The sequence below is a fragment of the Salmo salar genome, chromosome 16, assembly GCF_965601325.2.
Source record: "Salmo salar chromosome 16, fSalSal1, whole genome shotgun sequence".
Taxonomy (NCBI): domain Eukaryota; kingdom Metazoa; phylum Chordata; class Actinopteri; order Salmoniformes; family Salmonidae; genus Salmo; species Salmo salar.
In genome coordinates, this window is record NC_138306.1 from 31977293 (window position 1) to 31996382 (window position 19090).

At 41.2% G+C, this 19090-nt stretch overlaps 1 protein-coding gene across 2 annotated transcripts in view; it reads left to right on the forward strand.

Annotated features, from left to right (window-relative positions):
- necab2 (N-terminal EF-hand calcium binding protein 2) overlaps window positions 1-19090 on the forward strand; it is a 131643-nt gene that overhangs the window by 7821 nt on the left and 104732 nt on the right. The gene's annotated exons all lie outside the window — the stretch shown is intronic.

Consider the following 19090-nt stretch of genomic DNA (forward strand, 5'->3'; position numbering starts at 1 on the left):
AGTTGTTAAATTCTGTGTGTATGTTTGTTACTAACACAGTAGATACACTACATGGTCAATACACCAAAGTTAATTGTATCTCTTGCAATTTAAGTGTGTGTAACACTTTTGCACGGACACCCAACAATTCTGTAAATGCAAGTTCCCTTTTACCAAATCATTTTCTGTTCTAAAACCAGTGATTTGTCCTTGGTTTTGTTTTACTCAGAGGAATATGGGCTTTTTCCTGTGGGTTCATGAGTAAGCTTCGCAATGGTGAAATCTAACTATTTATTTTTCAAAGGGAAAAACAGCTAATCACTGTGAAAAGGACCACAGCTGCCAAAAGCACATAGTTAAAGAGAATCCTTGTTATTTGATGTATGGAACAAGCTCAGTTTGTGCTATTTTTACCCTTCTCTCCTGGGAAATGTTCTGTGGCTGTTTTAACGAGAGAGAGAGAGATGCTAAACACACACACAGAGAGAGATTACTTTCTAAATGTAATCTGCTACACACTGCTAACTAATATGTGAGAACAATCTTTTTTGTGAACAAATGTTTAGTTTTGTCGTTATAATAAAGTTGGTAGCAACATGTAAAAATCTTGGTGGAAATCTGTTCCAGCTCAAGTCGACTACAAAACCCATAATGCAATGCTCTCTCTATGGTAGCTAGCTATCAAATGTAGCTACACACAATAATACCAAAATAAATATCAGCATGTGAAGTAGCTACAGTAGCTGTAAAATCACCTAAACAAACTGCATTATCAATTTACGAGTCTACAATCTTAACATGTTCAACATGCAGATCGATGTGCCTCGCAGAGTGGAGTCTAACATTCACAATGGCCATGCAACGGCACCATGCAATGCACCTTGGACTGAAGAGGCAGACAAATAGGAGAAATGTGGTGGATTTTCTGTTAAACTACACATTTCTCGAGGTTGGAATATCGCAAAAAATATGGTCAATGGCTCATTCGAGAGAAGACAACCTCCTACGTTATGACGTCGGCCAGTATTGAAATCTGACATGTATGATAGACGTTTTTGAGATCTAAAAGTAATATTCCTATTAACTTTCTGTGTAGTGAGAGAGACTTTATCACGGTGCTATATCATACCGGACGGATTTCTGCATGCTTGAACAGATACACATGAAGACATGAGAACATGAAATTACCCTGGGAATCAATAGAGCATCTCTCAGAGATGCACTAACACAATATAACATTCAAAATGGTTGAATCTTTCCTTTAAGACAAAAAATATAAAAGAAAATTCCTACAGTTTTACAATATAATACATTTTTACTTTGCAGATAGCGAAGACAAGACTCATGCAAATAAATATCAACCTGCTTATGAAGAGGCAATACAAGACAAAAATGAGTATAACCAATTGAACAACATATTGCAGGATACATCAATGTTACAGTTTATACATAGCTGGAAATACATTTATGTTGCATTTTACTATATGGGTTTGGTTATATAAACTCAGCAAAAAAAGAAACATCCTCTCACTGTCAACTGCGTTTATTTCCAGCAAACTTAACATGTGTAAATATTTGTATGAACATAACAAGATTCAACAACTGAGACATAAACTGAACAAGTTCCACAGACATGTGACTAACAGAAATTGAATAATGTGTCCCTGAACAAAGGCCCCCCCCTCAAAATCCAAAGTAACTGTCAGTATCTGGTGTGGCCACCAGCTGCATTAAGTACTGCAGTGCATCTCCTCCTTATGGACTGCACCAGATTTGCCAGTTCTTGCTGTGAGATGTTACCCCACTCTTCCACCAAGGCACCTGCACGACCCTCACCCTCCGATCCAACAGGTCCCAGACGAGCTCAATGGGATTGAGATCCGGGCTCTTCGCATGCCATGGCAGAACACTGTCATTCCTGTCTTTCAGGAAATCACACACAGAACGAGCTGTATGGCTGGTGGCATTGTCATCCTGGAGGGTCATGTCAGGATGAGCCTGCAGGAAGGGTACCACATGAGGGAGGAGGATGTGTTCCCTGTAACGCACAGTGTTGAGATTGCCTGCAATGACAACAAGCTCAGTCCGATGATGCTGTGACACACCGCCCCAGACCATGACGGACCCTCCACCTCCAAATCGATCCCGCTCCAGAGTACAGGCCTCGGTGTAACGCTCATTCCTTCGACGATGAACGCGAATCCGACCATCACCCCTGGTGAGACAAAACCGCAGTTCGTCAGTGAAGAGCACTTTTTGCCAGTCCTGTCTGGTCCAGCGACGGTGGGTTTGTGCCCATAGGCGACGTTGTTGCCGGTGATGTCTGGTGAGGACCTGCTTACAACAGCCCTACAAGCCCTCAGTCCAGCCTCTCTCAGCCTATTGCGGACAGTCTGAGCACTGATGGAGGGATTGTGCGTTCCTGTTGTAACTCCGGCAGTTGTTGTTGCCATCCTGTACCTGTCCCGCAGGTGTGATGTTCGGATGTACTGATCCTGTGCAGGTGTTGTTACACGTGGTCTGCCACTGCGAGGACGATCAGCTGTCCGTCCTATCTCCCTGTAGCGCTGTCTTAGGCGTATCACAGTACAGACATTGAAATGTATTGCCCTGGCCTCATCTGCAGTCCTCATGTCTCCTTGCAGCATGCCTAAGGCACGTTCACGCAGATGAGCAGGGACACTGGACATCTTTCTTTTGGTGTTTTTCAGAGTCAGTAGAAAGGCCTCTTAAATGTCCTAAGTTTTCATAACTGTGACCTTAATTCGCATACCCTCTGTAAGCTGTTAGTGTCTTAATGACCGTTCCACGGGTGCATGCTCATTAATTGTTTACTGTTCATTGAACAAGCATGGGAAACAGTGTTTAAACCCTTTACAATGAAGATCTGTGAAGTTATTTGGATTTTTACAAATTATCTTTGAAAGACAGGGTCCTGAAAATGGGCGTTTCTTTTTTTGCTGAGTTTAGGTGTCTTCTAACCCATTGCTTTCTACTACAGATAATAATATAATTAGGCTATATCTTTACATTAAAAACAACAGTCCGTCAGATTTCCAGTCATTCCGATTCATTTAATACCCCTTGATATTCAAGAATAGGACTTGGAAATATAGATTAGCCAAATTGTTTTACCTGAGCATAACCCAAAAACTAAGACCTAATTAACCTACTCTGTTGTTTATGATTTTGTTATCACGGAGGAATGCTTCAAATTGAAGAAATGCTGCTCTGGGACTGAATTACTTTCGGTTACTTTTAGATTTTTTTCCCCTTAAGAGGCGCAGGTTAGAAGTTTCCGTTATGAATCTTGTTCTGGAGGCAGCTCTACAGTGTGGTCACTAGCTGGCAGAGTCACAAAGTCATAAAATCTGATTTTAAACCGAACCTTAACCACACTGCTAACCCTAATGTCTAATCCTAACCTTAAATTAAAGGAAAAATCTACTAATTCTTATAATTTAGTGTTAAAAAACACTAATATGAGAGAACAATCATTTTCGTGAACAAATGTTTAATTTAATTTAATACCCCTTGATATTCAAGTATAGGACTTGGAAATATAGATTAGCCAAATTGTTTCACCTGAGCATAACCCAAAAACTAAGACCTAATTAGCCTACTCTGTTGTTTATGATTTTGTTGTCATGGAGGACTGCTTCAAATCGAAGAAATGCTGCTCTGGGAATTTCATGCTTTGATCACTACCGAAATGTATGCTGCATATGCTGCATTTGCTATAGGCCTATTGTTTACATTTTGCAGCTGTTTAAGTCTATCAAAAGTGTATGTGTTTCAGCATGTGTCCGTTAGGCCTATGGATTATTATTTTAAAATTGTTTTATCAGCACGAATTAGATTTAGAAAGAAGTAACTCCCTCAAACTTGTATTCCATAGGCTGGGATCCACACTATGCAGCTGTTGCAAGAGCGCATTTTTCACTGGCTGTCCACTGTGGCGTAACCTATTCATTATGCTGATTCTTTTGCAAAACGTTTCTTAAGCGGAAGTGAACTGAACGAAAGGGAGAGGGATCTACCTGAATTGGTCCAATAGAAACTTTCGTTTTGCTCAGTTTGCTTCCATTTGGTTCTTAAATAGTAAACAATTTCTGTAATGAATACATCCCTCGTCGCAAAAACATTGATTGATGGGCAGCTTAAACTTCTTCAATTCAACCATTATAGGGTTAAAATACACACACACACACACACACACACACACACACACACACACACACACACACACACACACACACACACACACACACACACACACACACACACACACACACACACACACATTATGATGACTTACGGAGGACATCCTCCAACCTATCAGAGCTCTTGCAGCATGAACTGACATGCTGTCCACCCAATCAAAGGATTATAGAATGAATCTAGTACTGAAAGCATAATCAACGGCTATCTAGCAGTGCAGTGCATAAAATGTGGTACCGTGATTGTAGCAGGTTTACTAACGTGTTAGTTCTAGTAGCTATGTTGACTATGACGTTAGCTAATATGGTGAGAACGATATAGGCTGTGTGTAGCGGTTAGCAGTTATGGTATGAAGGTTTGGCTTGGAAAGGTTTTGTCACCTGGCCACAGGCGTCTGTTGTGTTGTGCACTGAAGTCCACAAGTGAAGGGAAAATGTGAGAGGAGAAGGAATTATACAACGAGCAAAGTGATGATGCTGTTTGTATGTGGCTGCTATTAAAGTGAACTGTGTTCGGGTGATTATAGGTGTATTCATTCCGCCGATTCTGTTGAAAACGTTTCTTAAACGTAACCAAACGGGGATTAACCTACCTAAATTTGTCCAATAGAAACTCTTGTTTGCAATTGTTTGGACTAATGATTACACCCTAGGCGGTATTGAATGTGTCGTTATCTGTCACCTTGAATACACCAATTTGTCTCTCGACCTGTGCACCTACGTTATAAACTTTAATTTGAAGGCTAGGTTGTAGCATGTTACATTTGAGCTAGTTGAATGGATTATGAATGACAGTCATCCAATATGCTGTAATAGAAATAAGGCCATGTTCATAAAAAAAAATGTGTCCTCCCTAAACGTAAATGGCACTGACCAGCACTGACCTACAGTATAGGACTACATTTGTGAACAGCCATCCACAACAACCACAATATAGCAAAATGAGAAAGCAGCAGTGTGAGTCACATCAATGTGCCATGTGTCCTAGATATCAATAATAAGTTATATCTGTATCGCCCATATGCTACACCACTGCTGTTGGCCTTATCTCCTAGCCTTTATTTAAGTTGGATAATCTTTGGATGCCGACAGCAGTCGCACCATTGGAAGACAGCCTGGACTGTAGCCTATACAAAAGCCTATTCCTGCTCTTTTACCACGATCCATCAAACACATTTAGTGTGTCATCATAGGGGTCTCTGCTCAGGTGGAACACATTTTTGCTAATTTGAATGTAATTGAGAATCAGCAAACATCCTTTCTGAATTTAAAAGTAATCATCTAGTTTTCAAAGTATCTGTAATCTGATTACAATATTTTTGCTGGTAACATAATGGATTCTTTTTTTTGTAATCCGTTACATATGGGGGGGGGGGGGGGGGGGGGGGGGCGATACTGTATTGCCTCTCCCTTCCTGCCCACCTCCAAAAGGGCACCTGCTAAAGAAGCCTATGGTCATTTTCATGAGGACCAAATTTGGTGTCAAATGATAGCTAAGAGTCTATATTTTTGGGAAATGAAGGCATAGATAAAAAAATAATAATAACAAACATATTAAAAATGTGGCATAAGTAACGGCTTTGATTTCTGATCAAACAGATGGAAAAGGAGTCTTAGAAAACATCTACCAGAAAAAGTATTAAAAGGTATTAGAAATACATCAAAACACAATAATGTTGAAGCAAAGACCCCTGCCAACTAATATCAACACATATTTATTTGTGGAGACATTTCTCTACCTTCTGTAAGTTTAACTTCGGGATAGCCTCATTTTTTAAAACATTTCACCTAAATGACATACCCAAATCTAACTGCCTGTAACTCAGGCCCTGAAGCAAGGATATGCATATTCTTGGTACTATTTGAAAGGAAACACTTTGAAGTTTGTGGAAATGTGAATTGAATGTAGGAGAATATAACACAATAGATCTGGTAGAAGAAAATACAAAGAAAAAACTAACCAGTCTTTTTCTATCACCATCTTTGAAATGCAAGAGAAAGGTCATAGTTATAGCCTTCACTCTGGTTGTAATTCCGAAAGTATCCACAAGATAGCAGCAGTGTATGGGCAAAGTTTCAGATGGATAACTTGAAAAATGAGTGAACAACAAGACTTTTAGTGTGAAGTCCCCAGGTACATTTGAGCAAATCGTGAAGGAGAGATTCGCATTCATATTCCATTTTTATGCAAGAATATCGTCAAATCTGTGTACTTGGACTTTTAGCTTTCCAAGACTTAGTAGCCATATTATAAGTTCAACATTTGCAAAACAACCAGTTTTCATAACTTCATAACTCTGAATATCCTTATAATTTTTGTCCAAAATGAAAAGGCATGCTGTCGTACAAGGTTAGTTGCTACATTTTACGACATATATTTGACAAAGATACAGTTGTTCAAGTGATGGCCGCTCGCGTTATCGGCGTGCCTTGAAGGCGTTGCTCTCTGACCAAATATGGTGTCCTATAGGATATACTACACCCCTAATGAAATAGTGAAGTCTTGTTACCTTCTAGGAACTTGGAGGAATAGATACGAACGTGATTTGACTCGTTGAAACAACGTTTAGGGTGAGATTTTCATAATTCCTTTCTTTGCAAATTGAACGAGTGGAAATCGATCGTGCATGCTATATGGATCTTTTTAGGATATATTTAAAAGGATTTTATCTAAAAAAATGACACTTCATTACATTTTTACATTTTAGCAGACGCTCTTATCCAGAGCGACTTACAGTAGTGAATGCATACATTTCACATATTTTTTTCTCCGTACTGGTCCCCCGTGGGAATTGAACCCACAACCCTGGCGTTGCAAACACCATGCTCTACCAACTGAGCCACACGGGACCATAACACTTCATGTTATCGCTGGGACCCTTTGGATGATAAATCAGAGCAAGATATCAGAATGTAAGTACACATTTCACCTTCAGAGGTGAATTTATCAAACCTATTGCAAAGAAAAGTGTTTTGTGGTTAGAAGCTCTCCTCAAACAATAGCATGGCATTTTTTTCGCAGTAATAGTTACTGTTAATTGGACAGTGCAGTTATATTAACAAGAATTTAAGCTTTCAGCCGATATAAGACACTTATATGTACCGACATTTGTTTCTCTCAAATCTGCAATCTTGACATTACGCTCTGCATGATTTACAACTGTCCCATTGACAGAACGCCAATCCTTAAGAAGTTCTAACCACTTGAGTACCTGCTGCCCCAAAATGGCCAATATAGCACGGCTAAGTCTGTATCCAGGCACTCCGTGTTGCGTCGTACATAAAAACAGCCCTTAGCCATGGTATATTGGCAATATACCACAACCTCTCTTGCCTTATTGCTTAATTAAGTGATTCAACTTGTAATTCTGTTACCAAATTGGTAACTGAATTACAGAAAAATCTGTAAGGTAATTACTGCAATTGAATTATCTACAATGGGAAATTATAGTAGTCACAATCCACAGTTGGTGGTTAAAACTTGGTTAGCCCGCCCTGGCCTTGATTTCAACATCCACAGACGTCGTTGTTTGGGCAAGTCCGGACCAGCCATGATTTCAACGTCTACATTTTATTACCGGAAATGATTTGGCCAAAACATAGACATCCATGATTGGTGACCGGACCAAATCTGAACCAATCATAGATGTCTATGTTTCACAAGTTTGGACAGCACAGTACAGTACTGTACAGTACAGTGAAGCACAGTCCAGTACAGAAAAGTACTGTATAGATCAGTACAGTAGTGCACACTAGAGTACAGTATAATGTACTATACTGTACTGAACTGTACTCTACTGAACTCTACTGTGATGTGCTGTACTCTACTGAACTCTACTGTGATGTGCTGTACTCTACTGAACTCTACTGTGATGTGCTGTACTCTACTGAACTCTACTGTGATGTGCTGTACTCTACTGAACTCTACTGTGATGTACTGTACTGTACTCTACTGTGATGTACTGAACTCTACTGTGATGTGCTGTACTGTACTGAACTCTACTGTGATGTGCTGTACTGTACTGTACTCTACTGTGATGTGCTGTACTGTACTGAACTCTACTGTGATGTGCTGTACTGTACTGAACTCTACTGTGATGTGCTGTACTGTACTGAACTCTACTGTGATGTGCTGTACTGTACTGTACTCTACTGTGATGTGCTGTACTGTACTGAACTCTACTGTGCTACTCTGTGATGTTCAAACTTGTAAAACATAGACGTCTATGATTGGTTCAGATTTGGTCCGGCCTAACCAAATTTGGTCTTGTTTGGGAATAATAGCCAGTGTGTAGAATAATACCCATAAATGCAAAGGATGATGTTGCATACAGTGCATTCGGAAAGTATTCAAACCCCATTACTTTTTCTGTTACGTTCCAGCCTTATTCTAAAATGGATAAAAAAAAATGTAAATCCTCATCAATCTACACACAATACCCCATAATGAGAAAGCGAAAACAGGTTTTTAGAAATTTTTAGAAATGTATTAAAAATAATACTGAAATACCTTATTTACATAAGTATTCAGACCCTTTGCTATGAGACTCGAAATTGAGCTCAGGTGCATCCAGGTGTTTCCATTGATCATTTCTTGAGATTTTTCTACAACTTGGAGTCCACCTGTGGTAAATTCAATTGACTGGACATGATTTGGAAAGGCACACAGCTGTCTATATAAGGTCCCACAGTTGACAGTGCACAAACCAAGCCATGAGGTCAAAGGAATTGTCCGTAGAGCGCCGAGGCAGGATTGTGTCGAGGCACAGATCTGGGGAAGGGTACCAAAACATTGGGGATGTTTTTCAGAGTCAAGGACTGGGAGACTAGGGAAAGATGAATGGAGCAAAGTACAGAGAGATCCTTGATGAAAACCTGCTCCAGAGTGCTCAGGACTTCAGACTGGGGTGAAGGTTCACCTTCCAACAGGACAACGACCCTAAGCACACAGCCAAGACAACTCAGGAGTGGCTTTGGGACAAGTCTCTGAATGTTCTTGAGTGGACCCAGCCAGAGCCCGGTACTTGAACCCGATCAAACATCTCTAAAGAGACCTGAAAATAGTTGCGCAGCGACACTCCCCATCCAACATGACAGAGCTTGAGAGGATCTGCAGAGAAGAATCAAAGAAACTCCCCAAATACAGGTGTGCCAAGCTTGTAGCGTCATACCCAAGAAGACTTGAGGCTGTAATCGCTGCCATAGGTGCTTCAACAAAGTACTGAGCAAAGGGTCTGAATACTTATGTAAATGTGATTTATAATTTAGTCATTCTTTTTCTAAATTTGCAAAAAAATCAAAAACGGTTTTGGATTTGTCATTATGGTTTATTGTGTGTAGATTGATGAGGGATTTTTTTTAAATCAATCTTAGAATAAGGCTGTAACATAACAAATGTGGAAAATGTCTGAATACTTTCTGAATGCACTGTATTTCTACCTATTCAGGATACATCACCATGAAGAGAATGACCTTCATGACCATAATTATGCATTTCTGTGTAGTACAGATCAGGGACCCAGGATGTAATTCCGTTACCGTAATTCTTTTACTGGGTTATGCACTTCACTTACAGTAGTTCAATAACCAAGATATTTTTCAAACTCAAGGTGTCATGTCATATCTGACACCCCATTCTTTCTGTGGAGTAGAGTTTTTGGAAAACGTGATCACATTACAAATTTAGGGAGATTTTACCATAATTCTGTTGCCATACTTTGCATCTGCACAGTTCTTCCAGTAAATGTGTTTTTGTGAAATTCTCTGTGTTAATTGTTCAAAGTAGTCATTGTGCATATAGTTCAATCAATCAAATGTATACATCAGCCGGTATCACAAAGTGCTATACAGAAACCCAGCCTAAAACCCCAAACAGCAAGCAATGCAGATGTAGAAGCACGGTGGCTAGGAAAAACTCCCTAGAAAGGCAGGAACCTAGGAAGAAACCTAGAGAGGAACCAGGCTCTGAGGGGTGGCCAGTACTCTTCTGGCTGTGCCGGGTGGAGATTATAACAGAACATGGCCAAGATGTGCAAACGTTCATAGATGACCAGCAGGGTCAAATAATAATAATAATCACAGTGGTTGTAAAGGGTGCAACAGGTCAGCACCTCAGGAGTAAATGTGAGTTGGCTTTTTATAGCCGATCATTCAGAGTTAGAGACAGTAGGTGCGGTAGAGAGAGAGAGAGTCGAAAACAGCAGGTCCGGGAATGGTTTGTATGGTTTATTAAACTTTTAAATCAATGTTTTTTGTTTGGCATACATTTTAAAGTGAAATATATGCATAATTACGTTACCATGGAATTGCCCCTACATGTCTCCAAGCGTTAATAACGCAGTTGCAGTGAGAATGGTAATCATTAGTGTGTGTTTTCTAGCTGAGCTGACATGCTCCTTTGGCCCTGGAGCTTTTATGGCTACAGACGAGCTCTGCTTGCCAGGCCCTGATTAGAGGTTCTGACCCCGCAGTGTAATGCTTCTGGGCCCACCGTCAGAGAGTGGGACGCATCACGCCCCTTTAAATGTGGAAGTCCTGTAAGGGAAACTCTTCCCTGAGAGAGAGGTATCAGTAATTATAGACAGTGGGTGGTAATGGACATTTAATTGGCTTCTTTCTCCCACTTTAAATTCTGAGCACAGCTGCCAATGCTATTCTATGCTCCATTCCCGAAACTGCTCAGGGGGTGCGTGAGTGTTTTCCATCCAGCATTACAGGAAATATCTGTAACAGCACCGCTAGTTTGTGGGAGAGTGTAAGCCTGTGTACCTGATTAGTGATTTACATGCCTAGATCATTGTGGAGTTCTTATTCTGTTTTTTTGACTGGCTTGCAGAGAGTATCCCACTGCCTATCATATAATAGTTTTTCAGAAAGTTTTCAGAAATGTTCTTTTATTGAAGCACAATGAGGAAATGCTTGCAAATTTCAGCCTTTGAGCCACTAGATTTAGTGTTGAAGTAATTGTTTTTCTGAGAGGTTTGATCCTAGCGTTGCCTTAGGTTTCAGTGTGAATGGAATGTTTGCATCATACAGTATGTTCTATCCTAGGATGAAAAGTATTTTTGCCATTGGCTAGTATAGCTGTGTGTTGCTGTGTGTTGCCTCTCAGCGTTTTGTCTCCTCTCGTCTGAACATATCTAGTGAGACAGATCACTCTGCTGACGGAATGGAGGGAAGTGTTCTGCTTCAAAGTGACAGGCTACTGACATTTTCATGAGAGAGTGAAGATGGAAACGGAGAGAGCAAGAGAAGTAAATGAGAGAGAGAGATAATGAGAAATTGAGTGAGAGAGAAAAGAAGAAAGAAGCAGAGAGAGAGTGAGTGCTGCTCTTTGGAAAGTGGAGAGAAGTCTAGAGGGGTGGATTCACAAAGGTTTCTTCTTGCCCTATTTTCCTCTCCTCTCCATGGGCAGACTGCGGGGAAAGTCCCTCTCACAACCCCACAGAGAGCAGCATGAATCTGACCTGCTAACCCAACACTTCTTCCTCTGCTATAATGCTCTTTTTGTTCCCCTCTTTATTCCAGTATTTTGGCTCTTGTGCCTTTTGGTGAGCTCACAGGAGTGTTCAATCAATCAAATTTATTTATAAAGCCCTTACTGATGTCACAAAGTGCTGTACAAAAACCCAGCCTAAAACCCCGAACAGCAAGCAATGCAGGTGTAAAAGCACGGTGGCTAGGAAAAACTCCCTAGAAAGGCCAGAAACTAGGAAGAAACCTAGAGAGGAACCAGGCTATGAGGGGTGGCCAGTACTCTTCTGGCTGTGCCGGGTGGAGATTATAACAGAACATGGCCAAGATGTACAAATGTTGATAGATGACCAGCAGGGTCAAATAATAATAATCACAGTGTTTGTCGAGGGTGCAACAGGTCAGCACCTCAGGAGTAAATGTCAGTTGGCTTTTCATAGCCGATCATTCAGAGTATCTCTACCGCTCCTGCTGTCTCTAGAGAGTTGAAAACAGCAGGTCTGGGACAAGGTAGCACGTCCAGTGAACAGGTCAGGGTTCCATAGCCGCAGGCAGAACAGTTGAAACTGGAGCAGCAGCACGGCCAGGTAGTCCTGAGGCATGGTCCTAGGGCTCAGGTACTCCAAGAGAAAGAAAGAAAGAGAGAAAGAAAGAGAGAAAGAGAGAGCAAATTAGAGAGAGCATACTTAAATTCACACAGGACACCGGATAAGACAGGAGAAATACTCCAGATATAACAGACTGACCCTAGCCCCCCGACACACAAACTACTGCAGCATAAATACTGGAGGCTGAGACAGGAGGGGTCGGGAGACACTGTGGCCCCATCTGACGATACCCCCGGACAGGGCCAAACAGGCAGGATATAACCCCACCCACTTTGCCAAAGCACAGCCCCCACACCACTAGAGGGATACCTTGAAACACCAACTTACCATCCTGAGACAAGGCCGAGTATAGCCCACAAAGATCTCCGCCACGGCACAACCCAAGGGGGGGGGGGGGGGGGGGGGGGTCAACCCGGACAGGAAGATCACGTCAGTGACTCAACCCAGTGAAGCGACGCACCCCTCCTAGGGATGGCATGGAAGAGCACCAGTAAGCCAGTGACTCAGCCCCTGTAATAGGGTTAGAGGCAGAGAATCCCAGTGGAGAGAGGGGAACCGGCCAGGCAGAGACAGCAAGGGCGGTTCGTTGTTCCAGTGCCTTTCTGTTCACCTTCACACTCCTGGGCCAGACTACACTCAATCATAGGAACTACTGAGGAGATTAGTCTTCAATAAAAACTTAAAGGTTGAGACTGAGTCTGCGTCTCTCACATGGGTAGGCAGACCATTCCATAAAAATGTTGCTCTATAGGAGAAATTCTAGGGACAGTAAGGAGGCCTGCGTCTTGTGACCGTAGCGTACGTGTAGGTATGTACGGCAGGACCAAATCGGAAAGATAGGTAGGAGCAAGCCCATGTAATGCTTTGTAGGTTAGCAGTAAAACCTTGAAATCAGCCCTTGCCTTAACAGGAAGCTAGTGTAGAGAGGCTAGCACTGGAGTAATATGATCAGATTTTTTGGTTCTAGTCAAGATTCTAGCAGCCATGATAAGCACTAACGGAAGTTTATTTAGTGCTTTATCCGGGTAGCCGGAAAGTAGAGCATTGCAGTAGTCTCACCTAGAAGTGACAAAAGCATGGATTCATTTTTCTGCATCATTTTTGGACAGAAAGTTTCTGATTGTTGCAATGTTACGTAGATGGAAAAAAGCTGTCCTTCAAACAGTCTTGATATGTTCGTCAAAAGAGAGATCAGGGTCCAGAGTAACGCAGAGGTCCTTCACAGTTTTATTTGAGACGACTGTACAACCATCAAGATTAATTGTCAGGTTCAACAGAAGATAACTTTGTTTCTTAGGACCTAGAACAAGCATCTCTGTTTTGTCCGAGTTTAAAAGTAGAACATTTGCAGCCATCCACTTCCTTATGTCTGAAACACAGGCTTCCAAGGAGGGCAATTTTGGAGCTTCACCAGGTTTCATCGAAATGTACAGCTGTGAGTCATCCGCATAGTAGTGAAAGTTAACATTATGTTTCTGAATGACATCACCATGAGGTAAAATATATAGTGAAAACAATAGTGGTCCTAAAACGGAACCTTGAGGAACACCGAAATTGACAGTTGCCGTGTTGCTTAGAGAACGGCAGTTGTTCTAGTTCCAGCCTACTGATAGAAATGTGCCCATAGAGTGAGTCCTCTATCCCAGCAGTAAGGGGAACTGCACAGAATGCTAACAGAGGTGACCTTGAAGTCTGCTCTATTTGCTGTTGTTTGTGCTGTGTACATGCCCTGGTTATCTCTGTTAGCAGTGGTCACTGTCCCTACATGGTGTCCTCTATACTTGCCACCTCCCTGCAGGGTAGGCTGATCAGAGTCCCTTCTGCCCCATCACAGAGCTTACTTTCCCTGGCCACAGATAGGACAGGAGTCAGGACAGAAGAGGCTGGGGAGCTGCACAGGTGAGCTGGAAGCTGATGAAGTGAACAGATAGAGCTGCTACACTCCTCCCTGTCTTGTCCTCTGTTCAGCATCATCTATTATTCAGGGGCCTCTTTGGGAGTTAGAACATCATCTGAACCAGGGCTGTCGCCAGTGTCAGGAAAGGACAGTGCGCATACACACGTACCCATGCATTTCTACCTCATCCATTTTCCTCTCCCTCTTTCTCTCTCTCTCTGTCTACCTGCCACTCTCTCGCTCACCCTGTGTCTGTCTTTCTCTCTCAAAGTTACCATAAAGTGTACTGTATAAACAAAGATATACACAAAGTGTACACACACACGCACACACTCTCTCGCTCTCCCTCACTCTCAGTGACTTTCCCTCTTGTATGTGTTTGTCATCATCCCTGTGTGAATACCTGTCAGACACCTCTCCTCCCAGCAGGATAAATTCCTGTCTCTACGCTGCCTGCTGCCTGGTGCCCTTGTCTTGTCCCTCTCTTTTTGGGTTTAATTATTGTTTGTGATGCTCCGTAGATTTCTGACTCATTTAGCTTGAGGTAATTATTGTAACTCACGGCGATAAGGAGTCAACAGTCATTTAGGGACGTTTGTTTATCCAATATTTTCTACATCTGCCTACATAGTGGTTTCAGAATTGGGCTAGGGTGAATGGTGGTTGTAATGGTGTGGTAATGGTGATTGTTGGACCTAAATGAGCAGCATTACCTCTGTGAACACTTGTAAACATGTGTTCCTCTAACAGCCAGTCCCAACCTTGCTCATTTATTAATTAACCTGCAGTCAGGCTGGGGATAGTGCTTAGGAGTGGAAAGGGCTGGAGAGAGAGGAGACTGTGGAAGAGAAGCGCAGGGTGCTCATGGTTTATTCAGCATCAACAGCCAGCATGATAGAATCTGCTCACTAACCTTGAGCCTCAGATAGACCATTCTATTCCCCCTGACCAGACCAGGGCCCGGTTTCCCAAAAGCATCTTAACCTTTCTGGGAAGGGGGTTCCGCTAGCGGAACACCTGGCCTACAGCCAGTGAAATTGCAGGGCGCCATATTCAAACAACAGAAATCTCATAATTAAAATTCCTCAAACATACAGGTATTATACACCATTTTAAAGATAAACTTCTCGTTAATCCAACCACATGTCCGATTTCAAAAAGGCTTTACGGTGAAAGCACACCATGCGATTATGTTAGGTCAGCGTCTAGCCACAAAAAAACAGCCATTTTCCAAAGAAGGAGAGGTGTCACAAAAGTCAGAAATAGCGTTAAAATGAATCACTAACCTTTGATCTTCATCTGGTGGCACTCCCAGGACTCCATGTTAGACAATAAATGTTTGTTTTGTTCGATAAAGTTAATCTTTATGTCCAAAAACCTCATTTGAAATTGGCGTGTTACGTTCAAAAATGCATTGTCTCAAACAAACATCTGGTGAAAATGCAGAGAGCCACATCAAATTACAGAAATACTCATCATAAACATTGATATAAGATACAAGTGTTACACATAGGATTAAAGATACACTTCTTGTTAACCCCTGTGCGGCCTCGGGACAGACATCCAGCGAAAAATCATATCGCCATTAGCATAACAAAATTTTATACACATTTTTTTCAATTTTTTTTTCAAATTATAGCGTTTTATAGATACTCCTCTCCTGAATCGAACCACGTTGTCCGATTTCAAAAAGGCTTTACAGCAAAAGCAAAACATTAGATTATGTTAGAGGAGTATATCGTAAAAGTAGCCACATAGCCATTTTCCGACCAACCACATGCATCACAAATAACCAAAAAACAGCTAAATGCAGCACTAACCTTTGACAATCTTCATCAGATGACACACCTAGGACATCATGTTACACAATACATGCATTCTTTTGTTCGATAAAGTTCATATTTATATATAAAAACAGCATTTTACATCGGTGCGTAACGCTGACTAACTATTTTCCCTCAAATGCATCCGATGAAACAGAGCTACAATTTACTAAATTACTATTCGAAAACATTTTTAAAATGTAATATTGTCATTCTAAGATTTATAGATGAATATCTCTTGCAAGCACCTGTAATGCCAGATTTAAAATTAACTTTACTGGGTAATCATACTTTGCGATGAAACGGGATGCGATACTCTGAAAAATAGGCTAACGTTACAGGTCAGCGCCATCTTGGAACAATCGCATATCACATCTAGTCTTGTATACTATTGTCAATAATCCCTTACCTTTGGTTGTCTTCATCAGAAAGCACTTCCAGGAATCCCAGGTCCACAACAAATGTATTTTAGTTCGAAAAAATTACTCCTTTATGTTCCAAGAGCTTGTTCTTGTTAGCGCGTCTGAAGGCTGATCAAAATGCTTCGTCGGCCACGGGACAGCCATTTCGAGAAAATGCATTTTTTTCCCATTTAGGTTCGTTCAAACATGTCAAACGTTGTATAACATAAATCTTCAGGGCGTTTTTCAACAAGAGAGCCAATAAGATTCGAGGGGGACGATTGCATTGTGTTTCAAAATGTTTCGAAAGGGGAGGGTAACCAGGGGCGTCATAATGGTGATGGCCCTCTCCGTGTGACCACGTTCCACAGCGTCTCATTCATTCAGTTTTAACAGTAGAAGGCTCAAATCACTTTGTAAAGACTGGGGACATCTAGTGGAAGCAATAGGAAGTGCTCAATGAACCATAGCTCACGGTGTGATTTAATAGGCAACGTGATGAAGTTGAGTTCGCAATTCAGAATTCCACTTCCTGTTTCCATCTGTCTCGGGGTTTTGACTGCCATATGAGTTCTGTTATACTCACAGACACCGTTCAAACCGTTTTAGAAACTTTAGGGTGTTTTCTATCCACAAGTATTAATTATATGCATATCCTAGCTTCTGAGTTTGAGTAGGAGGCCGTTTAAAATGGGCACAAATTTTTTTCTAAAATCGCTTTAGCGACCCCTATCCTAGGGGAACGCCAAGAGGTTAATCCAGCCGTTGTCCGATTTCAAAAAGGCTTTACGGTGAAAGCACACCATGCGATTATGTTAGGTCAGCGCCTAGCCACAAAAACCATACAGCCATTTTCCAACCAAGGCGAGGTGTCACAAAAGTCAGAAAAAGCATTAAAATGAATCACTTACCTTTGATCTTCATCTGATGGCACTCCCAGGTCTCCATGTTAGACAATAAATGTTTGTTTTGTTCGATAAAGTTCATCTTTATGTCCAAATACCTCCTTTTTGTTCGCACGTTTAGTCCAGTAATCCAAATGTACAAAGCGCGGGCACAAAGTCTAGACGAAAAGCCAAAAAAGTTCAATTTGAGTTCGTAGAAACATGTCAAATGATGTTTCTAATCAATCCTTAGGGAGTTTTTATCATAAATATTCAATAATGTTACAACCAGACAATACTGTTTTCATTAGAAAGGAAAGGGAACGGAGCTCTCGGCCATGCGCGTGACTAAACTAAAGGCTTTCACCTGGGCCATCTGCTTAGAGTGCTCTATTCGCTCCCCTTTCACAATAGAAGCCTGAAACAACTTCTAAAGACTGTTGACATCTAGTGGAAGCCTTGGGAAGTCCAATCTGACCCCACAGACACTGAATATTCGATAGGCATTCACTTGAAAACTTCAACCTCAGAATTCCCACTTCCTGGTTGGATTTTTCTCAGGTTTTTGCCTGACATATGAGTTCTGTTATACTCACAGACATTATTTTAACAGTTTTGGAAACTTTAGAGTGGTTTCTATCCAAATCTACTAATTCTATGCATATTCTAGCTTCTGGGCCCGAGTAACAGGCAGTTTACTATGGGCACGCTTTTCATCCAAACTTCCCAATGCTGCTCCTTATCCCTAAAGAGTTTTAAGGCTAAGCTCATGGTTAGAACCTTCGTAGGAGCATCGTTAAATCTCCAAGATGTATCGCAAAACCATCGTTAACGTTGCACTTGAAAACGCACGTAATATAACGCCTGCCTCAGAACACTCGTAGAACAGCTAAGTGCGTCGTTAGATCATTTTTTTCTCTCCCTCCCACGTCACTTTATAGAAATAGGATCTCTGCTAAATATAGAATCACATGGTTTATCCGTCTCTCTGTGACCGCCGATAGCTTCAGAACAAAGTTGACTACAAATACAAAGTTGCCAACGTCTTTGCAATTATACAGTACAAACAAGCGAAGTATAAAAATATGCTTCAAATAAAAATATGACTGCATTATAATGTATACATTAAGCTATAGGCTTATTTCAATCATATTGAAATACATTTCATGTTCAATTAATTGAGTTCTATTTTGCTACTTGTAGACTACTGTCTGTGTCTCAATATATTTCATGATGTGTAGCCGAATGTGTGCAATGATGTGCCAAATCGGTGTATTTTTATTGGTTAGACAATATTTGCAGCCAGAGGTGGTAATATCTCTCTAAAAGCTGATCCGTCGTCAATATTGAGAAATAATTATAATGTTAAGGTTACATTTTTAAATAGAGAAAGCTGATCTGAAAGCTGATCTGTCCTGTATACATTGTCAATGGGGAGGGAGAGCTATGCCACTGAAGTTTAGTGCTCAGCGAAACCAAGACTTCCAGCAAATGAAGGAAACAAAAATCACCTTAGCTGTGTTAGAATACCCATACTAACCTACTGTATACTACATACTTAATGAGGATATACTACATACTATTAGTTCATTTTAGTATACTGTAAACTAAAGGTATCCTTTAAGTTGAGTGTACTAGCGCTTCACCTGTGTACTGGAAGTTGATGCTGTTGCTATGCAACTTCTTGCTAGCTTGTTAGCATAACAAATTACTAGCTAGACATCTTACGACTTTATTAACAATGTCCATTGAGAATGAACAACGACTATAAAACTTAGCTAGGCCAAGAATGACGTGAATAATCA